This window comes from Scylla paramamosain, chromosome 45, assembly GCF_035594125.1.
Source record: "Scylla paramamosain isolate STU-SP2022 chromosome 45, ASM3559412v1, whole genome shotgun sequence".
In the NCBI taxonomy this organism is placed as follows: domain Eukaryota; kingdom Metazoa; phylum Arthropoda; class Malacostraca; order Decapoda; family Portunidae; genus Scylla; species Scylla paramamosain.
This window is the reverse complement of record NC_087195.1, coordinates 8,695,649-8,703,493: the sequence shown is the minus strand read 5'-3', so window position 1 is coordinate 8,703,493 and position 7,845 is coordinate 8,695,649. Positions and strand designations below refer to the sequence as shown.

The window sequence follows — 7,845 nt, the reverse complement described above, 5'->3', positions numbered from 1 at the left end:
AATAATAATAATAATAATAATAATTATCATTATTATTATTATTATTATTATTATTATTATTATTATTACTATTACTATAATAATATTGATAATAATAATAACAATAACACAAGACGATGACAACAACAACAACAACAACAACAACAACAACAACAACAACAACAACAACAACAACAATAATAATAATAATAATAATAAATATTAAAAACATAAACAACAAAAGCAACAACAACTACAACAACAAGAACAACAACAACAATAATTCAACATACCTCAAAGGCCAACAGGTACACGAATAGAGTGCTGCACCAACTGCTGCAGGTCACAGAGTGCAGCAAAGTTGAAGACTAGTAAAAGATGATGAAAGGTAAACTTGGTGATGAACAATGAAATCTCCAACAAATGACATTTCAGCAAAAAGGAACTGGGACACAATGTGCTACACTTTGGAAATTAAATAGTTGAGAATTTTACATATTTAGAGGAGCTAGTGGAATAATACAAAGCACAGACAAATTTAGTGAGAAATACTCTGAAGTCAAGGGCAGATGGTAAAAAATTCAAATGATTTGAGGGCATGGAAACAAGAGCAGAATGTCCTTGCATACACAGACATAACAACTGCCTTTGATGCAAGAATGAGGACAGCAAAAACTGGGAGGGAGCAGAAGAGTTGCTATTAGTAACCTAAGACATCCAAGTCTCAGTGAGGAAAAAAATAGATTTAGATGAGAGGTGGTGTTCCACAGACTGAAATCTAGAAATTAAGCCACGAATGTTGCATCAGATAATGTAGAAAAGTTGAAGTTACAGGAGGTATCAAGATACCTTGGTCCCAAGATTGAAACAGCCTAGCCTGGGACAACTATGATCCCCTCCCCAGATGCAAGGCTGAGGTACAGATTTATATGCTGACTGTATGTGAGCAATTCCAGTAGTATTTTTTTGGGAGAAAAGATTATTTTCAATAAATGGATAGATAGACAAACTGACAGACTGTCTTTTACCTGAAGAGTGTGACATATACACGTACAGCCAATCAATTCAGTGTTCTTCAGGTGAGTGACTTGTGTTACTTGTACCTTGTAGGTCAGTCAGCAAGGTCTTGCATGTCATAGGTAGTAAAAAAAAATTGTCTTTTGCAGCAGTATTATATAGCAATACCTAATGATTTTAAACTTGTATTATTAAAACATTAGATGGTGTCTCTTCAAATGTATATTACTAATCATTTTAGAAAATTAATTTCGCTATTGTACACAAAATAAATTTTTTTGTCAAATCCTCTTCTAACTTACGAACTCCTGTGACTTCAAGACTATAAGAGAAGCGTGAATACAGTAAATCCTCTAATTTAAATCTGTATTATTAGACATTACTATACTATGCACCATTCAAATCAGAACATCAGGTAAATCTGGTACAGTTCAGTTGGTAAGCCTTCATTTGACGTATATTCACATTATAAACAAAAAAAAAAAAAAATGTAAATAAAAATTGTCTTTTGTAGTAGTATTATATAGCAATACCTAATGATTTTAAACAACATTGTTTAAATAACTAATAACTTGTTTAAATAACTAATGTTATTTAAACAACATTGTTTAAATAACAATGTTGGAAGAATTCTAAGAATACATGTGTTGCTTCTTGACTGCTGAAACACAATCCACCTCCTTCCCTCTTATGTCACTGCAATCAAGACAGCTAGAGGTAACCGCTGAGTAAGTCAAACTTTCAGCTAATTTCACTGGGTCTCAACAAAATTTGAGATTACTGTACTGATAAACAGAAACATACGACAAAGCGGAAAACTGAAGTAAAGAAAAGAAATTATATTTTAAGAACAAATTTATATATGTATGAGAGAGAGAGAGAGAGAGAGAGAGAGAGAGAGAGAGAGAGAGAGAGAGAGAGAGAGAGAGAGAGAGAGAGAGAGAGACAAAATGAAGAACAAGACATTTATAACATCTCCCCACTTTTCAACAAACTACTTTGCTCCTCACCTCAGTCTGCATCTTAGTTGATAATGAGGCAGCTTAGTGATAAATTTAATGAAGACCAAGTTGAAATGTTGCTTCCTTTTGATGTACATGATATTCTCACAACAACCTTCATCAACTACAAGTGCTATTTCAGTATTTCTTCAGATGTTGACATTCTTGAAGGAAATCTAGAGAAAAGAAGATTTATTTAAGATTTGTGTAAAGAACTACTATCCATACATGTAAAACCTGTTCCTAATACAGCCACAACAATAGTCTCCACCTGTTCTTATTATATTCCATCCTCACCATCTCCTCAGCACCTTCTTACATATGACTTACAAGATCATGTTCTCCATTCATTCCTGTCCTTGCATTCTATTTTTGCATATTATAATCTTATTCTCCTCTTGAATATTCTACCACTATTCTTTATTTTTTGTAATTTAGTTCTATCCTTGCAAGCTCTGTAAGTTATTCTTATCTCATCTTTTCCTTTCACATACTCCAGTACTCTATTCTCCCATTTAATTAAGGCCACCATTTAACAACCACTACATCTACTACACTTGTGCTCTCTTAAGCCATGTCCACAATAGAGGTAATTGCTTGCCAGGTAATGCCCAGTGATTATATATTCCTTATTTGTGTGGCAATGTTATTGGATTGAGCAGTTGCTGGAGTGTTTTTGCCACTATCAGACACACACAGCAGACTGGGCAGCCGAGGATAGGCTGCCACAAAACCCATTACAACTTAAGTTACAATACGAGCTGTTGCAGACCAGCCTTATGTATAGAGAAGAGAAAATTTAAATAACAATGTTGTTAAAAGTGCCTTGAGAGAATGAAATGTCCAAGTCATGTGTGAGTTGTCACTGGAGGGTACCATTGTGTAACTGATAGAACAGCCACCCAGTAAGCAGAAGACCCTAGGTTTGATCCCCAGGCAGTGTCTTTTCTAGTGAGACACACCAGCATCAACATAGTGCAGTGAGTAACATCTACATAGCTTCAACATGGCACAGAGAGTAATACCTGCAGGATACAGAGTCATAGGTCAAGAGCATGTGAGAGATGGCATCATAGAGGAGATGTGCAAATTGTCACAGGAGGGTACTGTTGTGTAATGGGCAGCACAACCGTCCAAGAAATGAAAGGTCCCAGGTTCAAATCCCCAGGCAATGCATACTTTTCCATCATCATGTGACAATATTGTGCAAGTTTCAAAATACATAAATATACCCCAATTTTCCCATTTTTTCTGCAATTTGTTGCACTGCTGTGACTCTTGTCCCAGTCATTATAATCTCCACTTTGCACACCCCACAAAGGTGCTGTTGATATAACTATATTAATTGGAGGATTACTTCTCTTGAACACACTTGTTCAGCTAAATATATGATAGGAACCTTACACTTGCCAAGGCCACAGGTCAATTTCATGAATTTGACAGCATTGTAACTCAGTGAGTCTAGCAGCAATTTCATTCCATGGCCACCATCAAACCAGCAGTCACTGCTAGTTTGAAAACATTATTACAAATAATTTCTGTAACAGGCATAATCTGAGGGGGAAGTGAAGAAGGAACAATCCTTCAATCTTCCAGTGTGGAGTTGTCAGCAAGGGTATGTGAGAAGAGTTAAGTTTTTTTAGAGATGGCAGCAGAGTCATATAAACAATATAGAGAAGGGATATATGAAAAAGAATTAGAGATCTTTTGGGCAAGATGCTGAAAGTCATGAGGAGATGAACGGGCAAGATTCTGACACTTCTTATTGCTGAAAGAATTTCTGGTTGGAAAACAGATCAGGCACAAATGTAAAAGAAATGAGTTTCTGGATAGGGGGATGCTAATGTACAGAGGCTGCACTCCAGCAAAGCCCACCCAGTGTTGTCCCAACTGGCGAGAAAGTAACCACAAAACACTAGTGGTAAGCTTTGCTTGAAGCATCCATTGCTGGAAGGAGGGGTAAGGAAGGGGGCATTGTGGGTGAGAGGTAAGGAACAGAGCATTGTGGAAAGTAAGAGATGTCTGGGGAGAGTAGCTGGGTGTAGGTTTACAGCCACTGTCCAGTTTACAAGGTGAGAGTACTTTAACCGTAGTTGATAGAAATGCTAAAATGTGTAACTAACCTCTTATTACTTTTAAGTCATCAATAAGTCTGACTATGTGATTTGAAGTGGTGCATAACAATATGTAGATTGACTATTACCTGTTAGGCACAGAAAAAGAATGTCAGCTCCTGTGCATGTATTTCCAGTGCACACATTACATACTTATTTATTCATTATTTAGATTAGTTGTTGTTATGTTCAATGAAACAGCCTATGTAAGGGCATTTAGAAGATGCCACGGCTGCTATCACAATAGGAATATTGACAGTCCTGATATACGACACTCCTTATTAACTATTACATAATGCTACGTGCAAGGGATATGGAAGTGCGTTTTTGCAGTTATCAGCATATGCTAAATGAAGGTAATTATATTTCAAAATACAGAAGATTCTGGTTTGTGATCAAGCAGTTATCATGATTTTAAAGCATCTAATGTGTGATAATACTAAGTACATACAATATGAATAACGTAAACTATAAACTGGCTTGTCTTTGTGTTACATCATAACACTTGATCTAATACAGCTGATCTATCCTTAAAGCTAAAAACCAATACTAATGTCAAATTGTTGCTGTAGTGTTGTGGGAAGTGTAGTGTTGGTGGCACTGAGATGGCTTGAGAGAACAGACATCACTGATTGGCTGGTGTGCCTGCAAGTGGCAACCAATCATTGACAATATGAGATGTTAAAAAGCCCTCACAGGAAGCCAGAAGCTGGAGTCTCTGCCATGTCCAGCCTGTGCAGCTTCCGTGCCGAAATGTGGCATGGCGTGCCTCTTGTACTGTGTTCACATCATGTGCATGTCCTTGGCCACATTTCATGTCTGTGTTGGTGCATAGTGCCCAATTTCTCAAGAGTGACTGTGCTGGAACTTGTAGTGGTGTGAGGTTTGTGGTGCCAACACCTAGTCTTGTACATTTTTTTTGCATCATGGCACTTGGTGATAGAGAGTGCCGTACTGACTATTCTTATGTGTGAGTTGCTGCCTGCCCAGATAAGTATGTTAGTAGTGGCTGGCTGGCTGCGGGCGGCAATGTAAGTGGTGGGTTCACAACATTACACTTTAGATTCCACTCCTCTCAGGATCTGATATGTCACCTTTCATGTATAAGCGGCCCCCCTATCCTTCTCAAACCTATCTTATCTTCACCCCACCCTCCTTATCTCCTTCACATAAAAGAATGCTTTGAGTGAACCTCACTATTACTGTTTCAAAGCTTGCTACTAGTGTTTTGTGATTACAATCTCACCAGTCTTGATCACAGCAGGTGAACCTCATGGGAATAAGATCAGCCGTACCATTTGAGTTGCTTTTCTATCTTGAACAGCAGAAGAGCCTATCATGGTTTACAAACTTTGAGGGTTAAATGAAGTAAATTGACATTTAAGAAACAATCACTTCAAACCAAGGCTAATTTATAGGGTGACTGAAAGTAGGTCAATGTTAATCTATTTTTAAATTGGGGAAATAGCAAGAACTTTTGCAAACACCAGTTAAAGAAGTATGTGAGAGATATTAAAGTGCCAATTAAATTCTTTGATTTATATGATGCGGCACTATCAACGGCAGCAGCCTGCCATTGTGGGTCAATTAGACATTTACCGGTCAATGAGCTGTATGTCCTCAAAACAAGGGCAACCGTTACACCTTGCTGATCCAAGGTCCCTTCAGTCCATGCTTGCCCCTGTGTTCTAGTAGCCGTATGCTTTGACACTAACGACTAACCGTAAGAGTTGACGCAGCCCTGTAATTGCTGTGAATGCATAAAAAAACTAGCCATGCCCCTGGTAAACAAGGAACCGTCCAGTGTTGATGTCAACAATACAACAGCCACCGGGACGCCGCTCATACACACATACCCGGTCTCCTTCCTCATGCCCTTGTTGAACCATGCATTGCTACCATGTTCATCCTTCTTCAGTAGATAAGGTGGAGACAGCACACCAGAGACCACGGCAATAAATGTTTATCTATAGCGAGTACACAGCAGATTAGCCCTCACAAACCATTGCTGCTTGCTCCCAATTGGCCCCTTATCCTCTTGGTCAAGACTCGCGAACCGGCGTATATATAAAGCATCTGAAGCAATGAGTCACCGAAACTACCTTCAACAGTGACTATTTTCACCAACAAATAATTGCCATTACTAATTATATGAATATTCCAGTACATTTGTAAATCTGTACTGCTAATAAGTACCTTTCATTGCACATACACAGGAGGTAACACAGGCCATGAACCCTTCAGCTTTTACGATGTTTATTTTCTAGGGACAGAAAATAACTCAGGCAGAACAGGTGACGACGAAAACTAACTCAAACCCAACGCAAGAAACTAGAAGGAATTGCATGCATTTTCTACTGGACAAGGAGAGAGAGAGAGAGAGAGAGAGAGAGAGAGAGAGAGAGAGAGAGAGAGAGAGAGAGAGAATCCAAAAAGCTATGGTTATAAATGAGCTGTCTGCCAGTCTTTCTATACGAAATAATCATTCAGCAATTTTATGAGTAGGCATAATAAAGTATTTAAAGTGAGAGAGAGAGAGAGAGAGAGAGAGAGAGAGAGAGAGAGAGAGAGAGAGAGAGAGAGAGAGAGAGAATATAATTTACGAAGCACGCAAATAAAAGCAGAGCGTATTGTGAAGAAGCAAGAAAATGAAAAGCTCGCTGGACTATCAGCTCCCCTTCGGGCTCCATTCGCTTCCCTCTATCTGATGGTTTCAGTAACTAACTATGAAAAATAAAAATCGTTCTCTCAAAATTACATTAATTGTTAATCAGGAGGGTGGCGGTGTTAGGGGACAAGTGAAATTTACTACGTACTACGTAATACATTGCATTGAAACATTAGATTAGTTTCTTGAGAGAGAGAGAGAGAGAGAGAGAGAGAGAGAGAGAGAGAGAGAGAGAGAGAATCAAAGATGGAGGAAATAAAACTGCACAGGAAAACGCTCTCTCTCTCTCTCTCTCTCTCTCTCTCTCTCTCTCTCTCTCTCTGAGAATGAGGAGACAAGACACTAATAGCTGTCTCTTACTTATTATTTTATTCTACGCCTCTCCTTCGCTCTCTCCCTACATTGTATCTTCCCTCCGTCCTTCGCTCTAACGCCAATAGAATTCTATTAGTCTTGCTTTGCTTCGCCTCCAGCTGGATGTGATGGCGGGCAGTGGGGAGGTGTACACACGATCAATTTACATTATAATTTATGAGGCACGCAAATCCACAGCATGATATGAAGGTAGACACAAGGCAATGATAGATTTGGTGACTACTATCTCTCATCACGCATCCATTCGCTCATCTCCACCCAAGCCGGTTCGATCCCCATCATCAATAAATCCTTCACACTACCACCTCCACCACTGTCACATTACCATGCACTCAGCGAACACAATAGGCTGATACACTTACTATCCATCCTGGAAGTACGTATACATGTAGATAAAATGTACAGAAACTGCTGGCAAGGGCGCACACACAAACACACAGTTATCATCCGTGGAACGGCTAGAAACCAATTGCTATCTGCTGGAGCAAGAATGAAAGGTTCGAATACACGTAAAATTCAGTGAATCAATCTGCTATCCAAAACTATCCCTAATCAAGATTTGTACAACTTACCGCAGCGGTACACGAGCAAGACGCCTCTGACATCAACAACCGTTACGTTTAGTCACGTGTTTCCAAAAAGTATTTATTTTAATGAGTGTAAAATGGCATCATGATATAATAGGAAATTT

The 7,845-nt window shown here is 38.7% G+C and overlaps 1 long non-coding RNA gene across 2 annotated transcripts; it reads right to left on the bottom strand.

The window, feature by feature from the left end:
• Positions 1 to 1,258: 1,258 nt before the first annotated feature.
• LOC135094238 (uncharacterized) lies at positions 1,259 to 7,615 on the bottom strand. 2 transcript variants are annotated; one of them, XR_010263666.1, is made up of 3 exons: positions 7,517 to 7,615; positions 2,007 to 2,173; positions 1,259 to 1,692 (listed from the first exon to the last, which is right to left on the bottom strand). It is a non-coding gene; the product is annotated as an uncharacterized LOC135094238 (long non-coding RNA). The 2 variants fall into 2 exon arrangements; XR_010263667.1 differs by lacking the exon at positions 7,517 to 7,615 and adding an exon at positions 5,968 to 6,106.
• Positions 7,616 to 7,845: the final 230 nt, after the last annotated feature.